Source organism: Haemaphysalis longicornis, unplaced genomic scaffold (genome assembly GCF_048455015.1).
Source record: "Haemaphysalis longicornis isolate Haplotype H1 unplaced genomic scaffold, Haemaphysalis longicornis Haplotype H1 scaffold_5, whole genome shotgun sequence".
Classification (NCBI taxonomy): Eukaryota; Metazoa; Arthropoda; class Arachnida; order Ixodida; family Ixodidae; genus Haemaphysalis; species Haemaphysalis longicornis.
Genome location: NW_027526385.1, coordinates 185,359,234 through 185,379,430, shown reverse-complemented (window position 1 = coordinate 185,379,430; position 20,197 = coordinate 185,359,234). Strand labels below are relative to the sequence as shown.

The following is a 20,197-nucleotide window of genomic DNA, read 5'->3' as shown; positions in this document are numbered from 1 at the left end:
GGGCAGAAGGTTCAAAAATGAGCAGGCACGTATTTAGCTTTTATGGGGATGAGTATATGGCAACTTCAAGACCGTCGCAAAATTACGCACCCGTATGAAACTGCGATTTTGTAATAAATACTTGAGACGCCTGGGAATTTCCGCCAGGGTCATTGTAAGACAGTATACAGCTCGTTCGTTAGCGGAAGTAGCTGAAATGCGTGTGTACTTTGCAGAAGATGACGACTACACCAGCGGTGGTGCTGACAAGGCGACTACCAGGCAGCATCCCAGTGTCCAAAGTGTGCGAACAACGAATACACCTGAAGAAGTGGTAACAACGAATACACCTGAAGAAGTGGTAACAACGAATACACCTGAAGAAGTGGTAAGTATTTTGGAGAGAAGAACCTCTGTTAGGCAAACCTGCACCCAATAAGTCTACTTTACGATCTGGCTTTGTGAAATGAGTGCAAAAACAATTTGTGCTGGGTATTGTCTGTACTAGACGTGGGAAGACATCTGCCCAGACCTTGTGAAATAAAATTTTATGCTTGTAGAAGGAACAAGGGTGCTCCCCTTTAATAAATCATCATCACCAGCCTATCTACGCCCACTGCAGGGCAAAGGCCTCTTCCGTTAATCTCCGATTATCTCCATAAATATACATAGGACCTAAAATTAGACAGAAAAGAAACAGCAGGGAAAACAGAGTAAGTTTATTTCCTATGTTAGCCAACCGCTTTACTATCTCGAGAGAAACAAAAAAACAATCTACCGCCCGCATGCATTTTCTGGCGTTCTACCTATACATTCCCGTCGCACCCCCCAAAACTGTTTTGTGTGGTTTTAAGGGCCTGTACCACGACCATTTTCCGGGAAAGGAGTGCTGACAAAGGAGTGTTATATGGGTCAAAGTAGTGGAGTGTGTACTAAACACAATGGAAGTTATCCACGAAGAGAGGTATGGCAGTGTTGCACAGTTTGGTCGCCATAGGATCACAAAACATGTTGTCTAATAAAACATTACAAGACAGCGTGATAAAACGTCTAAAAAAATACAGGATCAACAGAAACATTGGTTTATGCTGGGGACAGCCTGACGTGCTATGGCCGCTGTGGTAATAAATATTTGTACCTCTGCGACCCAGGCACGTTCGTGTGTCCTCCCCACACAACCTATTATACAAGGTGATACCAGGGACCGGGAGTCACGTCCGCAAGTTACAGGGGGCCTCTTTATTACCACAGGTAGTATTTGCAGTGTCCACAGTTTCGACCCATAATTACACTCTACCCTCATTCGGTATGTACTGCTTCAGGCACATGCAGCATCCGCAATCTTAATGTTCTGATTTTGGAGCTACATCACTGGTGCTTACCGAATGGCCGGCAGAAGATCAATTTTTAACGATGCCTCATCGAGCGGTCCAACTTCACTACAGCTCAGTTTGAACATCTCTGGGTCTATGTGGGGATGCTTTCATGTGTTATCTTTGAGTGGACCGTCAAAGAGATAACCTCGAGACTTAATTCAACACGGTGCTGGAAAAAAATTCCCGCTGCGGACGTGTATACGATATCTTTGTTGTGCAATACTCGGCCAGATAATTGTGTGACCCTTGTGTTGTACTGTGTACATGGCTGCCTTTAGTCTTTTGCTGCGCCAAAAATCTAAGCCAGCTTGCACAGCGGGGCAAGCCTAATATTACAGCAAAGCTCTGTTGGCCTCACTAATCTAAACTCGATGAGCGCAATAGGTCATTCAGAACCATTTACCTAGCGTATATATACGTCACTTGTCACGCCGCACAGGAATCGATGGGCCTGACGCTGAAACGTTTTCATGATTCGTTATGCGCGGTCGTTTTGTCGGCGATGCTGTTTGCTCAAACGCAGACTTTCACACATCCGATCGGAGTCCTCAGCTCGCCGTCCCCGGTTACGTTCTCACCTCGCAGCGCGGCGATTGCTGATAAGCCGCCTCTTTGGCGTTCGGATCATCTGTAGTCGCCCCATCTTCCATATGCACGGCAGTGTCGGAGAAGGTTATGCCACAGTTAAGGCATAAAGTTGGGCTAGTTGGTTATCTGACTGCATTTTCAAAATCTGAATTTTTGTGCGCGGTTGGTACGTCCAGCATATGTGTCCCGGGCTCAAAAAAGCAGAATCTGAATTACGCTTCGGCCCACTCCAAGGTGGTTAAGCACGGCATAGCGGCGAACTGCCTGCGTGGTGCCCTCCAGAAGCCGTGCGCTCACAAGGTAGCTGGTAGTGTGCAAGCTCAAGTGGCTCGTCTGACGTATGCGGGCTTCCCTTTGGAGTTGGTGGCTTCGGTCGCAGAAAGCCTGATCAAAGAGGTTAAAGCCGGAGAGGGCTCTTTAAGGGAAGGAAACGGCAACCGGGAGAGGTTGCGACGCGTAGCCGTACCATACGTACATCAGCTCACGCACCGCCTCAAAAAAGTGGGGGAAAAACGCGGCGTGGAAGTGCTGGCCACCACGCCTGACAAGTTGATGAGGATGTGCCCCGCCGTAAACGAGAAGCCACGCCAAGCTTGCACCAAAACACATGGCACCAGTTATCTCACGTGCGAAGAAGGTATCATCTACCGCATTCCGCTGTCCTGTGGCAAATGCTATGTCGGACAGACGGGGCGGTGTTTAAACCACAGGCTGAGAGAGCACCGTGCAGCAGTTTCGTCGCTTGCGGCGGGAGGCCATCTGGCTGATCATTGCAGCCGGTGCCCTGGTTGTACGCCAGCGTTCGATAAAACACGTGTTTTAGGATCTGCACGTGACCAAACTAGTCGCGAGATTAACGACGCATTTCATATCTACAGGGAATGAGTTAATTGTGTGAGCACCCCTTCAATCACTCTTACAGATAAGAAGATAGGCTACCTACGAGGGCGCATGTGTGACACATTGGCTGGCGTGTGTGAGGATGTGTAGGGGTTGATCGTGGTGATATGTTATCTTTCGTTGGAGAGGAAGAAGAAGAAGAAGACGGAGTACAGACCCATGTTAACCTCGCTCCGTCTTTCGACCGCGACCACGGCGATTATTTCATCCTAATTGACCGGATTCTTTCACCAAAACCTCCGTGAAGTCTTCCCGACCATGTGGACACCAATTTCACAGGTGGGAGATCTCGGATTTGCATTCTAGAGGACTTTGAGTGAAATCGGCTGCCGCCGCCGCGCTAACCCTAACCTCGAATTCGGCCACGCCGGGGTCGAGGCGGGTCTCGGGCGGACACTTATAACGACAGCGGGAGCTACTCGGCTGTCGGAAGAGATGGCTTCGGCCATGCACATAGAAGTCGACGGGGAGGAAATTGACCCGGCTTTATGCACGCGAGCCAACGGCTGGAAGACGGCCGGGGAAAAGTTGAAGAAATCGGCGGTGCCGCATGGCACCGGAGGCGAGGCGGCTAAGGCCACGCCTGACGTCATCGGAGACGCCAGCTGCAGCTCAAGGACGGGCGTGGACGGAGCGGAGCGTACAAAGCGCCCGCCTATTCACAAGGGAAGGCTACTGAAGAAGTCACGGATGCCGGAGCTCCCGCGAGGCGACATGAAGATCGTCGTCCGACCACGTGGCGGGCTCTGCGTTAGTGAAGTGACTAAAGTAGAATTAAGTCGAGCTCTGGCGGCGGCAGCGCAGGTCGCAGCAAAAGAAGCAAGAGAGGACGTCGTCTGCCCCAACGGGCACCAGAACATTCTCGTAATAAGCACCCCCCGGCGGGAGAACGCTGACCGTTATGCGGCGGTCGAGCGCATCGACGTCAGGGGAACTGCATATGAGGTCAGTACATACGAGGCCGCACCGTATGGAACCGTTAAAGGCGTGATTCGGGGCATTCCTCTCGAGGACACGGCCATGGACATCCAACAGCAAGTCGTGCAGGACTATAACTCCACGGCATTACAAGCAAATCGCATCGGGCGATCTCGGTCGGTGGTCATCGCGTTTGCCGGAAAGAAAGTCCCAAGATATGTCAGGTACGGCAACCTCCTCACGGAGTGCACATTATATAGAAAGCAGATTGAAGCATGTCAAGCCTGCGGCCGGTTGGGGCATAGAATGGACGTGTGCCCAGACCCTAGCAACACAATCTGTCGAGGGTGCGGAACCGCCAAGCCGACCGACGATCACGCGTGTGAGCCCAAGTGCGGCCTTTGCGGCGGCAACCACATCACGGCGGACAGAACGTGCAAAGCGCGTTTCAAGACTCCTTTCGTCGTCCGGCAACGCCGTTGGGAAAGAAAGCATCAGAGACGACAAGAACGAGGACGAAGCCGCGAGCGTAGAGGTCCTGCAGGCGGACCCCAACGAAGCGACGGTTCGAGATCAAGGGCGCCAACAAGGAGCGCCGACGGTGGCCGGCGCAGCCGCTCCCGATCGCAATCACGGGTGCGTGGCGGCGGCAGCGGCCGGCAGGGGCGCTCCTGCTCAAAGATGGCGCAGAGCGGCAACCGCCGCTGGGAGACGGCAGGGAGAGGGGCGTCCGCCGGGCGGAGCAGTTCGAGGCGGCGGAGCGAGCTCAAGGATGGCGAGGCGTCGGCACGGGGACAGCGTTCGAGGTCATGGGGACGGCCTGGAGAACAAGGATCAGCAACCAAAAAGGTGGGCTGGGCCAGTGGGTCTCCCAAATCGCTCGATTCGGAGTTCCCCCCCTCAACCCTTCCTCCCCCTCCTCTCAGACTACAACTAAGGAAAGTGCAGAAATTGCGGAGCTTAAAGGGACACTGAAGTGATTTGTAAACATTGCGGGATTACTAGCGCAAATTGTAGTTCGGAGTCCGTAGGCATTGTTTCGACCACTCTGGCCGCGTTTACGCGAATTTATTTAGTAGAAAAATCAATTCGAAAATGCTGTCCTCCTCTCTTTACGCTCGCCCATTTTCTGTGGCGTTTTCGTGTGACGTCAGCAGGAGATGAGCTGGAAAATCGCTGCGCTACTGCACGGTTCGCCGACCAGCCGACCTACCGATCGAGTCAGTCGGCCCAGCGTTTCGTCCGCCGGCCGACGGCGGGTCGTCGCTATTCGCTCGCTCAATTGAAACTAAGCCACAACACCTTTGTGAATGAAAGAATGTGCCTTTCCTTACTTTGTTAGTTTGTACACTGTGTCAAACTCAGAGTCCGGGTCGCTCCACACAAGCGCTGCACAAGTGCACATGCGACGCTTCGCTGACTTTACGCTAGTAGGAAAATCTAAGGCCAATTGAAGGCGGGAGAAGAGTCAGCGAAGTCAATATAGGTACTAAGAAAATAAAATCACCTGAAACTTTTACCGTACAGCGCAAAACTAGGGAGCAGGAAGCACTTTTTGCGCTGGGTAAACAAGCACAGCGGTCAGCAGCACGACCGCACATCTGCGAACGCTTTCCGTCAAAGAAATGCAATTGCTAGACGTGAGATATTGTGGAAGTTTGGGGGACACTTCTTGCAGGAGTGATATACAACAAATAGTTACATAAAGTACTTAAAATGCTTAAAATAAATAAAAGTGTAAACTGGTCATACATTATGAACCTTATATATCCAAACCGGCAAGCGCCGGCTCGTGGCCTAGCGGTATGAGGCTCTGGAGTTTGTTTTGAAAGTCGCAAGTTCGAATCCCCGAGGGTACATACAAGTTTTTTTTTTGTAAGTTGATTTTTTCGTATGCGGCCGATGTTTTCTCAACTGAGTTCACCATTTTTGGCCCGTAACGTTCACTGCTCCACGAGCGAGATCGCAGAACGCGCGCATACTGACAATGACGCGCTAGCGAGTTCTCGTTGGCGTGCTGTTGCCACAAGCACCGACTGCTTGCGGGCAGTGGGCCCAGGCCTGAATCAGCACACCCTTGGCCTGGTGCGAACTAGCTTTTTACGAACAGACATGAGTGAGGCAAGCTCCAAATATGCGGGAAAAGCGCATGGCATTTGAGAGTCTGCGGTGACGCGGAGGGCGTTCATCCACTGCGTAGGCCTCGTCTAGTGATTTCTACAATTCCAAGCCGCCCTGGGAGGTTTAGCTTAGACATTTGACAGCCGACAACATGGCAGAAGCGCGGTACGGCGATAATTGAGAAATCGAGAATGCCCATCCAACAACGCCATCAGATGTCAAGCATGTTGTTTTACAGAACCGAAACCGAAACCGAAACTTTTGATTGCTAACCTTGGGCATCGTCCAATCACGGTGCCCCCCCTCCTGACGTCACAGCCTTTAGTTGGTGCGGCCGCCGCAAACCGCGCATAGTAGTTTTTCTTCTTTCGCGCTTTGTAAAATAATTACCGATTTGTGAACCGGATAAACGATGAATAGTGTGTTAATTTGAGCCAGTCTACACAGAGCAAGCAAAAACGGGAGCTTGACAAATTCACTTCAGTGTCCCTTTAAAAAGATCATTGCAAAGCAGAACGCTCAGATATTAGAACAGAACGCCCAAATAAAGGGGCTCATGAGGAAAATAGATCAATTAGTTGCTAAGGCAGACCAGGGGACGGTAAACGACCAGGCAGAAATAAGCGGAGCTGCGGATGCCCCGCGGAAAATGCCCCGTAGGAGGTCACCCCCTCCGACTCCTAGCCAAACACAGGCACCGCAGAAGCAGGAAGCCATGGAGGCTGAAGAGGCACAGACTAGCGAACCGTCTACGCAGCCACCTGTGGAGGAACAGAAGAAGCTATCGTATGGCGAAACGATCATTCTAGCGGCGCTGAAACGCATGGAAGATCGAGTTAACACGCTCTAGACTAAACACATGAAGTATGCGGCACGAGTGGCGGCCATCGAGGTCAGAATGAAATCCACATTGTTAAAGAAGGAACGAACGAGTAGGATCAAGGAGGCCATCTCAAAGAGAAGGGGACGGCTAGAGACATCCGCCAACGAGGACAATGGCCCCAAGTAACAACAGGACTAAGAAAAGGGGCCGCAAAGAGCCCACAACCATTTTTCAATGGAACTGCAGAGGAATTAGATTTAAAGACACGGAATTGGCACTTTACATGAATCAGGTTGAAACTAGGCCGGCCATTCTTGCGTTACAAGAGACAAGGGGAGTCCCAAAAGTTCCGGGATACGTTGCGTACAACGACCCAACCAAAATGGGTACGGCGATCCTAGTGGAGAATCGCATAGCAGCTACTCAACACCTTACTGCGCAGGCAGGGTGTGAGCACACGCTGGTAGAAATACACGCAAAGGAAATTGGCAACAAAAGTAATATTTTCGTCATGAGTGTCTACTGCAGACCATCGCAAAGACAATATGAATTCGATAGAGTTGTGATGGACGCGAAGAAATTGGCCGGGAACAGGCCACTCTTGATTTTGGGCGATTTCAACGCACCACACACCCTATGGGGATACAAATTTCAATCCAAAAGGGGAAAGGCTTTGATTAAGACTATGGAAGACCTGGACGTTTCTCTACTCAACGATCCCGGAGTACCCACAAGAAGAGGCAACAGCGTCTCCAGAGATACAACACCAGATCTGTCATGGCTCAGCGGAACGCTGGATATCTCGTGGAAGTGTGAGGACGAGTATTTGGGCTCTGACCACACCATCATCACACTCACCATACGGGGCCCAGACTTCCGGGCCAAGCTGGGAACAGCTCGCATGACGGACTGGGATAAGATGCGTGCATACACAACACAAGACGGCGATGGCGCGGACGAAGGGGAGCCTCAAGATACCTCGTACAAGACATGGGCCGATAAGCAGAAGAAGATCCTCGAAAAATTCACAAAAAAAATTGCAACTACAACGAAGGTACCTTTCGTCGACAGCAGGCTCGCTCACATGTGGGCGGCCCGGCATTCGCTCACAAAGCGCTGGAAGAGGCAAAGGCGCAACAGGAAGCTCGCGCGTCGCATAGCCGAGCTTAACAACGAAATTTCGGAGTACGTGGCTAAGCTCAGCAAAGAGAACTGGCTGCAGGTATGCGACGGCCTTCAGGGGCAGTTGTCCGTGAGCAAGACATGGAAACTGCTGAGGCATCTCATAGACCCCGCAGGCAGCAAGACAGCAAACAACCGGTTGCTGACGAAGGTTTTAAACACGTACGACGGAGACGGCGACCGGCTTATGACGGACCTAGAAGACCACTATCTTCAAATGGAGCGAGGGCAACACCCGACCCCGCGAGAATACACAGGACCCAGCAATGAAGACCTCGACAGGCCGTTCACGATCTCCGAGTTGTGGACAGCAATTGACAAGAGCAACATGAAAAGCGCTCCGGGGGGAGACGCCATCACCTACAGGTTTCTCGCCAACATGAGTGGTAGGACGGCACAATCCCTGCTCGAACACATAAATAAGGCTTGGGAAACCTCACACCTCCCGCAGGAGTGGAAAGAGGCTGAGGTGCGATTCATTCCCAAACCGGGCAAGGCCCCCGCGATCGAAAACATGAGGCCAATATCGCTGACCTCCTGTGTTGGCAAGGTGATGGAGCGTATGGTTCTACATCGCCTTCAGGAACACCTTGAGATCACCGACCAACTTCCGAAGACGATGTTCGGGTTCCGCAAGCATCTATCAACACAGGACGTCATGCTACAACTTCAAGAGCTGGTGATCAAAAGAGCAGCGCGAAACAGCCCCAGGGCAATCCTCGCCCTAGACCTCAAAGGGGCATTCGACAATGTCACTCATGCTAGTATACTCACTAACCTCAATGAGACGATGTGCGGGCAGCGCACTTTTGGATATGTGAAAGACTTTCTGTCCCCCCGTAAGGCTCGAATCTCAGTGGGTGAAGAGCGGTCGGAGCCCATTGAATTGGGGGAGCGGGGAACCCCACAGGGAGCAGTGTTATCACCACTCCTGTTCAATCTGGCCTTACTGCCACTGCCACGTCTGCTAGACCAAATCGAGGGAATCGGACACGCGTTCTACGCGGACGATATTACTATATGAACGGAGCGAGCGGGTTCCGACGGCTGGATGGAGGAGACACTTCAGGCGGCAGCACTCACAGTGCACGAGTACGTGAAGACCTGTGGACTCAATTGCGCGCCACAGAAGTCGGAACTCCTAGTAATCCAACCAGGGAAGCCCCGCAAGCAGCCCCCACCAGACATCCACATCCAAATTGACGGCACCAAAGTCAAGCCGACAGACACATGTAGAATCCTCGGTCTCCTAATACAAGACAATGGCAAAGCACACGCCGCCGTCGACAAGATCAAGACCAGCGCGGAGAAGATCCTAGCCATGCTGAGAAGGGTTTCAACTCGAAACAGAGGACTGAAGGAAGACGACGCCCTCAGACTCGTGCAGGCATTCATTACATCCAGGATAACATATTCGGCCCCGTATCTTAATCTCAACAAGACGCAAAAAAACACACTCGATACCATCATCAGAAAGGCCACCAAACAAGCCCTCGGCCTACCCATCTATTCGTCGACCCAGCGCCTTCAAGCCATGGGGGCACACAACACACTCGACGAACTCGTAGAAGCCCACCTGTCTAACCAGCGACTCCGCCTGAGCCAGACAAATCATGGCCGCGCGGTGCTGGATAAGATAGGGTGGCGCAAGGAAAGAGCAACAATCAAGAGGTCCATCCCAACTGAATGGATGACGACAATCACCACCAAGCCCTTACCGCGGAACATGACGCCGGGGGAAAATGATGGCAGGAGAGAAGCCAGAGCTCAGGCGGTTAATTCCCAAATGCAGCGGATTGAGGGAGTCCTATACGTGGATGCGTCCCTCGTCAAGGGCAGCAGCAAAGCAGCAGCGGTGGTAACCGACGGGGAACGGTTGATAAACAGCGCTGCAGTCAACACCAGGGAGTCAGCGACAGCAGAGGAAGTGGCCATAGCCCTGGCGCTCGTCCAACCGGGTGCCAGGATGGTGGTCACCGACTCCAAAAGAGCATACGGCGGCTAAAGGAAAGGGGTGATCTCCTCAGAGGCAGCCGCAATATTAACCAACAACAGGGCGCCGGAGCGAGCCGTAGAGCTCGTATGGGTGCCTGCCCACACACAGGTAGCCGGCAACGTCATAACCGACTATCATGCCCGAGCGATGACCCTCCGGGCAGGGCAGGACACCGACACCACCAACCCGGTGCTCACGTACAAAGAGATTACCTCCGAGTATAGGGAGGATCGGCGCACCTTCCCCGAGCTGCACCGCACCCTGAGCAGGGAACAACAAACCATCATCAGGCGCATTCAGGCGGGTTCACTTATACACCCAGTCCTGATGAAAAAATTCTACCCAGAAACCGAAGAGGACACTTGTCCATTTTGCAGAAATAGCATAGGCACTCTCGCACACATCCTGACGGAGTGCAATTCACTCAAGTCCCCTATCCCACCCACCCCCCCCTCCACCCTCCACTACCCCACCCCATGAGCGATGGGAGACCTTACGGTCCAGCCCCGCCCTGCCGATCCAGCTCGCGCTGGCGACCAGGGGCCAGGAGCTGCTGGCCGTATATGGGTCCCGAAACGAGGGAACCACCCCGTCCGACGTCTGAGAAGACGCCGTCATTTTATTTGAGCTCAATAAATGTTTTCTACTACTACTACTACTATCTTTCGTTGTTTCACGGACGCTAAATAACATTTCAGTTGTTGTCTAACGAGTGTCCTGTGTACTTCTTCTTCGTCTGTGTATTTTTCGCTAGTAAAATGCAGGAAGGTTATGTAGCCACCAAATGTCACAAGAATAAGGCGTTGTCTTGTCAAGGGAGCTTCTTAAAAGCGATGCTGCACTTAGAAGAACCTGGATGAAGGAGAAGCCCGGACATTTACCCAGGCTAAGGCGCTGGCAGTTTGAAGAAAGAGATCCGCTCGGCGGTGGTACCAGCTACCGCAGTATCAGCGTTATTAGTGTGGCGTGTGACATCTGGAGGAGACGACAGGTGGCGAGCGCATTTCTGTTCATTGACGGCGTAGCCGATTCTGGCTTGTGACTACATGCTCTTTCTTCATTCAAATGCTTATGCTCCTAATTTACAGTTTGTGTTGCGGGCGGGTTAGCCCTTCTTACATCCCGATTCCTGGTCAGTCCTCCACTGGGGTGCCTGGTATGCTACGTGAAATATTTCACTACTGACGCTCACGTGCTCTCGCCCGTTTCTTGTTATTTTTTCGCTTTATTGACGGCACAACCAAGAGCTCAAACAGCTCTGCTTTTAAAATTTAAGTAGTTTGAGTCAAGGCGAAAGCTGGCGAATTGGCGAGCAGTCATTCGCAAGGGAGGCTGCGGCGCGCTCTTCAGACTAGTTTCAGTAGCAGCCTGGCGCTATTACTGGGAGCAGTGAAGAGAGAGCGCCGCAGCCACTGAGAATTTGTTTAAAGAGGCACTCGAATGAGTTTTAATCTTTAGGGTAAATAATGCGTTATTCAAGTTATTAGATGCGACTACCTCTCATTCACTCACCTTGTCCCTCGATACGGCGTTGTTGTTGTCCGTCCACACCCCTCCCCCATTCTCCTCGCCGCGCGAGCTGCGCTCTCCGCTGCTCACCCCCTCTCCTCCCCGATAGCGAACACTCTCTCGCGAGGGGCATTGGATTGGATTTGATTGGCTTGGCTTGGTTTGGCTTGGCTTGGATTGGATTGAATTGAATTGGATTGGATTTCGATTGGATTGGATTAAAGTGGATTGTGTTGGATTGTGTTGCGTCATAGCCGCGCCACGTTGCGTCATAGCCGCGGTCGTTCCAGCACCGGCGTTCCGATTTCCATCGATGCGTTGAATGGAGCCTAACAATTCTGCTATCGCCCACGCAACCATAACAAGCACCGATCACTGTGATAACAGGAATGCTAGCACCACTGAAGACAACGCTGCGAAGCGGCGTGAAAGCGATGCTGAACGCAAACGGAAACACCAAGTGAACCCCCAAGATGCGTCGCATCTCCACAGGGTTCCCCTCGCGGGAAGGTGGGGTAATTTTCTTAATATTTGATATTATTGTGTAGCTTTTGACGGCGAAGCAATGGCAGGCTTCATGGTAATGGGGCGGCGGGAAAATCACCCCCAAGAATTTGCATATGAATAACGTGTGCCTCTGTGGCGCAGTTGGATAGACATCAGCTTCGAAACGCGAGAAACCCAGGTATTCATCCTCAACAGAGGAAGCGGTCATGTTTTCGAAGCCTCTGTTTGGGCACCTGTCGCCGCGCCGCGGTTAATCCGGCGACTAGATACTATAACCCCGGACGAGTTGAGAGAAGTCGTGCCTCTAAAGTGCACCGCACCCAAAAGTGGACGGGATGCACAAAAATGTGTGCTTGTGATTGTGGGGTTGGGGATTTTAACGACTTTCGATCGTTAAAAGGTGGCATGGAAGACGGCAGTTTGTAGCTGACGGCGGATTACTGGCCGTGGTTGTTATTCTTGGCCCCTAAGTCGAAGCACGTTTACTGAAGGGTATTGTATCAGCTTTCGGTTTTTCGGAGATTCAGTATTCAACAAGGAGACTTCCTGATTCGCGTCTCTTTATTCAGTGCCCGCTGTGTTAGAAGGCCACATATAGTTGCTTGGTATTCCGAAGACGCTGGAAAGCCGTACAAGCTAGTGTTGCAATGCCTACGCGTTCTGTCTCTCGCGATACAAGATGAAAGCCAGGGCTTAAGTTTATGCTAAGGTCTTCGATTTCATCGGTTGTTTGACTAAAAGGTGCCTTACTGGTGTAACGACGAACCACAAACTCACTTTTCAGACAGTTTTTTAGCTTGTGCGGTTGTCATATTCAGCCATTTGCGTGCACAGTAGTCGCACTATAGAGTTGTCTGCTATCGCTGAGCTCTCTAATATGACATGTCTTCACCAAATACGGAGTGTGCGCGTGCTTCAATTGTTGTAGGCGTATAATTATTAGCAAGAAATGTTTGCCTCCATCGGCTTTTTGACAACGTTTAGCTCGGTTTCCCACTAAATTACCCTACCTCTCACACGGTAGTTTGTACTTCATTGCACGGGAGACTGTCGTTTACGTAAGGAATTGCTAATTAGCTTTCCAAGATGTCGAGTGGCGATATGAGACAGCGTCTTGCTGCGGTGTGTGTGTGCGACTAATAAACTCAATTGATTGCGTTTGGTTTGTCAAGTTGCACGAAAAATGTCGAAAGTGACTGAACGTTGTAGCGGTCGTCTTTTCATCGAGGCAGGCGTTTGATCGAATATGTTGGTTTGAGTACCCGAAGCTTGCAAAAAGTGTTCCTGTAATTTAAAGACAGCCTGAACGGAATGGTGGCTTCGGTTGCGTTCTTACACTTCATCCTCCAAACCTGGACATAATTATTATTTTTGAGTTAAATTCGAGTAAAAAAAATTGGATTTCAAAGCGTTTCAAGTCATCATGCAACATCCTGATGCGGCTTGAATATGATCATTGATAGATCGGCCGTTTGACCAACGTAGGAGGATGTGCCACAAGACATGGATTTTATAAGACACACATCTCTGGCAGTCAAAGCAGCCCTTCGCGTGTTTGTCTGGCACCTCCAATTTCGGGTCCAGAATTTAACCAAGTAACAACTCGTGTAGCTTGATTAGTAGTGAAAACAATCACAAACCCCTACACTTTCGCCCCATTTTTTTATTGTGCGGGCAACACTGTGAACATCACGTTTCAGTGGTGACCAGTACGAACGTAATTTTTGGTGCGCGAATTCACAGGCAGCTTCTCGCCAACTGCTCAACCATGATTACAAAACGCCCTGCTACACTCCAGCCATTCAACAATCGTAGCTACACCATCGTCTATGAGGAGAAATTATCCATCTCGAAAGGTGGATTATACATAGTGATCTTTTCCCCGAGACTGGACAAGAAGCTACATCAATTAATTGCCGCGCTTCACCCTCAAGTTACAGGACTCCGTTACATTTTTCTGCCAGGTGACTTCAACGGACGCGCCAAGTCTGGAAACCACAACTACTTCACCCGAACCACGTGAGCTTTTATTTCGCAAGTACTAGTTTTTATGTTCGGTTCGTGCACAGGCAACGAAGGCAAAAGTGCTCACCATTAAGTTACAAGCAGTCTTTTTTAGTTCATGTTAAAGCATCCGTGCTGTGGTCAAAAGGTAGTGACGGTTCCTCGGTGCCAGAACGGGCCTCATCACTAATGTAGTGAATGAAGCAGAGGCAGCAGCTCCGCCAGCAACAATAGTATTAATTAACTCTGTATCGTGAATTTAATGGTGTCATCGCCGATAGTTATGGTGCTCAGAAAGAGAGAGAAGCAAATATAGAAAATCGCATCCCTGCAAGCTTGTCCTGCATGTCACTGCACAACGCCAGTTCGCACAATATGACAATTTTTAAGAAGGGGTGATCTGAAGCAGTAATGGGATCTTCAGTGGTCAAAGAATGATTCGACTTGGGGTGCTGAGCTATAGTTATTGGGCTTGCGTGCACACTTGTTCTTTGATTAGCTAGGATGGCTGGTTGAAAGTGCCTGTGGTTAGATAAATTGGTGCCATGCTGTGTCTAGGTAGCGTGGCACTGCGTAGGTCGCGTTACGTTGCCTCGAGTACGGTGGTTCATGTTCTGCGGTGAAAAGATAGTGTACGTGCGTGCGTGCGTGTGCGTGTGTGTGTCTGTGTGTGTGTGTGTGTGTGTGTGTGTGTGTGTGTGTGTGTGTGTGTGTGCGTGCGTGTTTGCATGTGAGCACACACACATGCATGCATGTGTGCATGCATGTGTGCATGCAAGCGTGCATGCATGTGTGCATGTGTGCGCGCACACATTTCCTGAACGTCGGCTGAATGGCCAAGTGTTTTTATGTCATTAATGTTGACGAACAGGTTCGACGAGTGGCATGGAAAATTACATCCCTCTTTGTAAGCCTGTTCATTGCAAACTTCCCCAATGGTTCTCTAAAGAACTTCCAAGTTCGCTTAAACTTAAGGAGAGCGTCCGCAGAAAGGAAAAGCGTTCTGGGCTTGACAAGTGGAAAGCGGAGTTTAGACGGTATCGCCACTTTCTAAACTCCTTTAGTGGTCACCAGCTCCGTGTAGAGTGCTTGGAGGCGGCTGCGTGTCAGAAACCGGCTGACTTTGTAGCCGTTCTCTAAAGAACACATAAGCCTACCAAACTCTGATGGTACGTGAACAGGTTGAGGATGTTGCCACCAGCTTTGCTCAGTACTTTCATTCTGTCTTTCAACTACCTGATGCTAGCGACTAACGCCTATCCTTAAAAAATATGTCCACTTTTATGTTCGATGAAAAACGTGTCAATGATAGCCTCAAACAGATGAAACCATCATTTTCCTGTTGTGATGATGGAAATCCAGTGGCCGCCATGAAAGGCTACGGAAGGCTGCATGTGGCTGTTTTAACTTCCATTTATAATAATTGCTCACTTTCCGGCAAATTTTCTCGTGTATGGAAGATCGTTCCAATTTCTCCAATATTTCTCCAAGTCCGGTGATAAGTCAGCCGTTACTAACTATCGTGCGTGTATGTGCGTGCGTGCGCATGCGTGTGTGTGTTTGTTTGCGTGCGTGCGTGCGTGTGTGGTAAGAAGGGGCACGGAAGATTGCCAGTGGACAACTGGACTGTGACGCACTACGTCTGCTCGTCTTGTGTGCGCAGCCGCTACGCACCCGCCCTCGACGTACTCGCTGCTGTGCGCCATTCAGGCGTACCATCCACAGGGCCCTAACACCGGCGTCGAGGCACCCCCCGACGGCGTGTGCGACTTCGTTTTCTACGATTCCCTGTACTACGACAACAAAACCGACATTATACTTGGACCTCCCACGTACCGCTTTACGAGCTTCGATGCGGTGGCCAAGGTGTCTCACCGAACTCAGTACGGCTTTTCAGTCGATGCCCGGTGAGTAGGTGTTATGCGAAACTATCCGCTTAATGCGAGAAAAAAAGCGCTCCGGCCGCTACCCGATTTTTCTGGGGTTTTAGGGTGAGTGCAGTCCTTGCTGCGGAGTGTCGTTTAGTTAAGGTGCTAACGGTAGTGCTGCGACAAAATGTTTCAGAGTTGAGAAGCGGGGTTCACGGCCTCCACAGCTCCTTTTCTGCAAGTCCTCGCAGTCGCACCTCCTGGCTGCTGTGAAGCCTAGCTCGCTGCACTACTGCGTACGTTGCTTGGATACGGGTGCGACAGCTAACCGAGCTCGCCCGCGGCTTCTCGCATTTCCCTACACGTTGGCACGGCCTTAGGTCAAGGTTGTGGCCTTCAGCTGGTATCTACGCAGGTTTTACAGAAAAGCTGCGTAACGTACCCTCCAACAATTTCATCGCCGTGGGAAAAAACTATATCCGTGGGCAAAAACACCAAGGCGCCAAGGGTGAAGGCGCAGAGCAAATGCGTCGGGCTAATAAGGCACACAGAATAGAGCTCAGAATTCATTTACGGAAACCACACAACAAGCATCGAAACCGCATAATGGATATTAGGCGCCTGTGAACAACGGGACTCCTCCCTCCCCTATCACGTGTCCGTGGTAAAGATCATGTTGGCGGATTATCTTCGAAAGCTAGGCAGGAATAGTGTCACAGAATAGAGCCGCTCTTGCCCAAGAGTCCAAGCGCATATATCCGGCTAGGTAGCAAACAGCATTTGCCGCCAGAGAATCCGAGCTTCGTGTCAGCGGATGGGATATTAGAGGTACCGCCACGGAGGCAAACAAGTCAGTGACGGCGGCCATTTTATCATTCAACAGTGTTGTTTGATTTCTGCATCTACGAACAAACCGTTACTTCGACCCGGTCGGGTGTTATCACCACTACCAAAGATGCAGCGAAACAGCATCCTTGGACCCACTTCTGCTGCTGAAACGTTGTTACACGCGTTATCTTTGATTCACATTGGAAACAATATCAGTCGCGCGCAGCCGCACAGCAGGGAGGACAAGCTAAGCCTACCACAGTTGACCAACTAAAGCGCACAAACAACAAAATGGCGGCACCCGTTAACCATCGCACTGTTAACAAATGTGACGTTATGTGAACTGAGAAATGATCATGGCAGCGGCACGGGACAATAGAAGAAAAGAGCGCCGATACTCAGCACCCTTGTCTAGTCACACTAGCCGAGCACAAGTGACAAGCCCGCCAAGATGACCAGAAACATTTTACCCTCCTCTATCACAATTTGTCGTGGTTTACAGCAGCTTTGCTGGACATCCACTTCAGCAGGGCGGTTGGGCAACCCATTTTGTATCATGCTTCAAGCAATATGAGGCGGCACGGACGATTACGCTTTCCTGTTTTGCCGCACGATGAGGATAGGAAACAATGGTACTTTAGTGAACAGCCTCCGAGGCAGCACCCAACAGAACCGCGTACGCGTCACGGCCAATGGTTTACGTGTTGCCTCACTGCCACGGACTACTAAAAATGGCGGGAAAGTTTGAAAGCATAACTTTTTCCTGTTTCTCGTTCAGTTGTACCCGGTCTGTTGCTGCTGCTTCTCACTGCTGCTGTTGCTCCCTGTTTATTGCGGAGTGTGCAGCCGGCTTATATCTTACAAGAGATTCTGCTTAGTACTGTGGGTCTTTCAATTCGTTGGAGCCATATTCTTCCCACAATAATCAAATTGCTTCTTTTTCAGCCATTATGCCCAGCTTCAATACTGTCATTTAGGGTGGGGCATAACCACACACACTTAAGATCAGAAAAATGATCTGTCCAAGAAAAAATGTCGCAGAATTGTTGAAACCACCCGAGGGGCCATCCTACGGTTCAACATTTTCTAGCGATCACTATACTGAAGCAACCCTCCATTTGCCATATACGGCTGGCGTTGTATTATAAAACGAAATAATGCACAACATACCAACACTATCGGAAATAGCCGGCCTAAAAATAGGTACCTGCTCTAATGATTGGGCAGGGATCACGCGGCGGACTAAATGTTTGTTCTTCCGACGAGGACACAGTGTACTTATATATGATGGCACAGTACACAAGCGAGATTTTAACACAAGACGAAACGGAACACAGCCCGGGCATTAGGGAAAAGTTGGGGAAAAGGGAAGAATGCCGGCGGTTCGCTACATCTGTGACAATAGGGTCCCGTATACATTAGATGTTCCTAAGTTGCGTCAAAAAGAGATCGCAGAGTAAGCTCCTGCAGTACGAGAGCGCTTGACGCAATCAACTCTGAAAATATTTCCATACAACAGAAAGAGAGAGAGAGAGAAATACGTGCTTTATTTGAGACCTGTGCGAGAGTACTCTTGCTGTCTGCATCAGCTCGGGCCTGTGAGGGTGTTTGGGTCGTCGGGAAAGCTACAATGTAATACCCCGCAGACGTGCTTGACCGCTTTTAGGCATTGTAAACACAGTGATTCCTACTACGTTTGGAATAACGATTTGTGAAGCTACTGGCCAGACAAAAGCTTGCCATTTGTGCTCAACCTCTCGTTTGTTTCAGCAAAAGTCTGGGGAACAAGTTTCGAAGCATTGTGCCTACTATGGCCTAGAAAAGAGGCAGCATGGATGGTGTCAGAGGTGTCGGTTCCTGATCGAGAGAAATGGCTGACTTTGGTCAGGTGCTCGGAGAATTAGAGCCGGAGAGCTTTTGAATCAGGGGGTTGAGCGCCGCCTGCTGACATTCACCCCAAGCAACACGATTTGTGTCTGTTGTTGTTATTCAGGAGCCTGGCAAAAGCAGCATAGTTCGGAAGGAAATTCCGGTAGTTCCTCGTCAAGTCGCATACCATGGCCTATGGACGAAACATTCTCTTCAATGGAGTCGCACTTGTCTGCCTTGCACACAGCAACGCGTTGACACGGTGGCTTCATCTCAGAGGTATGTTATGGGGCTACCCCGACCCTCCCCGCAGATGTTCTCCACCAGCGGTCGCATGACCTGACGAAGCAATTGACGTATCCGCGCAGACTTGGCCGGTGACCCTCGCTAAGGATGCGGCAGGCCGTTTACCGCATGCCCTGATCACCTCACTTGCAGCTTTCGTGGGTAACTGGAAGTATTGACTCTCTCATTTTTTTTGGCAGGACGACCTGTATGAACGATCTCTCCGCTGACAGGTGAAAATGACGATATAGGACCGCGCTGGGTTTGACGAAACAGTACTTGTGCACTTTATTGATGCGTTTTTTTCCCAATCTCGCGGAAACAGTTCATTAGGGTAGGGTTGTTTTGCCGCTATTGTGCCACCTGGTCTCTTTCAACTGGTCAGAATTACAAGCATTTTTAAGCGTGTGGTAGCCAAAAGAATCGCCTTTGCCACCGCCAACACCCAAACCATCATTGCTCGGGTAGCCAAGCCCCTTAGTGATATTCCTCACTAGATTGGGTGAACGTCCGTCTGGACTCTCGAAGTGAGGATTCGGGTTGCCCGCAGCTCTGACACCTGGAAAGTTTCCGAGGACAAGATCGCAGATCGGCCGATCCATACAGGATACTGCGATTTCCGTTACGAAGTAGACAGTGTTGACATAGTCCCTCGCGTGGGCTCATTGTTTCATGGAGCCATCTATGAGCGATACCCAGTCTGTGCTCCCTGTTAAACAATTATATTCATTCAAATCACACCAAACATAGGCGGCATTGCTCCAAGTATTTCGAAGAACTGAAGAACGCTTTCCTTCGAGCGCGGCCTTCAAAGACAGGCGTGCCGTTCGTGCGAAATGCGTCCTTTTCGGCTTCTTCACAGCAATCACGCGGGTATGGATGCGCACGTACCAAGGAAGCGCTGTGCTGACTCCACACCCGATGGTTTCGGGAGATCATGGTCAGTGCGCAAGCAGCAAACTGCTCTCTTCATCGTCTAACCATTTTAAAAGTCCTTCTGCTTGTGTCCGATATGTCCACAGGCACTCCCTTTAGGTAGATGACTCGGTGCGCTGCGGCAGTCCGATGCGCGCGGTCCCCGGCGGTTGCACAAGAAGCATTTGAGAGGTATCTCTTGTGTGTGTTTTCCGCATTCTTCGGCGGTTTTCTCTCGTTATCTGGGCCTTTCCCAAGATTTAGAGATTATGTGCATCAAGGAACCCGCCGGTGTAATCTGCCAAGACATGTGGAGTTTTGCCCTGACGCCTTTAAAAAGACTACAAGCTCTGGATGGCAACAGTAAAGGAATTGCTCCGCTGACTCCACACCCGATGGTTTCGGGAGATCATGGTCAGTGCGCCAGCAGAAAACTGCTCTCTTCATCGTCTAACCATTTTTAAAAGTCCTTCTGCTTGTGTCCGATATGTCCACAGGCACTCCCTTTAGGTGGATGACTCGGTGCGCT

The 20,197-nt window shown here is 50.6% G+C and overlaps 1 long non-coding RNA gene across 1 annotated transcript; it reads left to right on the top strand.

The window, feature by feature from the left end:
• Positions 1–220: 220 nt before the first annotated feature.
• Positions 221–15,804, top strand: LOC144139551 (uncharacterized). The gene is made up of 3 exons (XR_013316265.1): positions 221–367; positions 13,864–13,918; positions 15,567–15,804. It is a non-coding gene; the product is annotated as an uncharacterized LOC144139551 (long non-coding RNA).
• Positions 15,805–20,197: the final 4,393 nt, after the last annotated feature.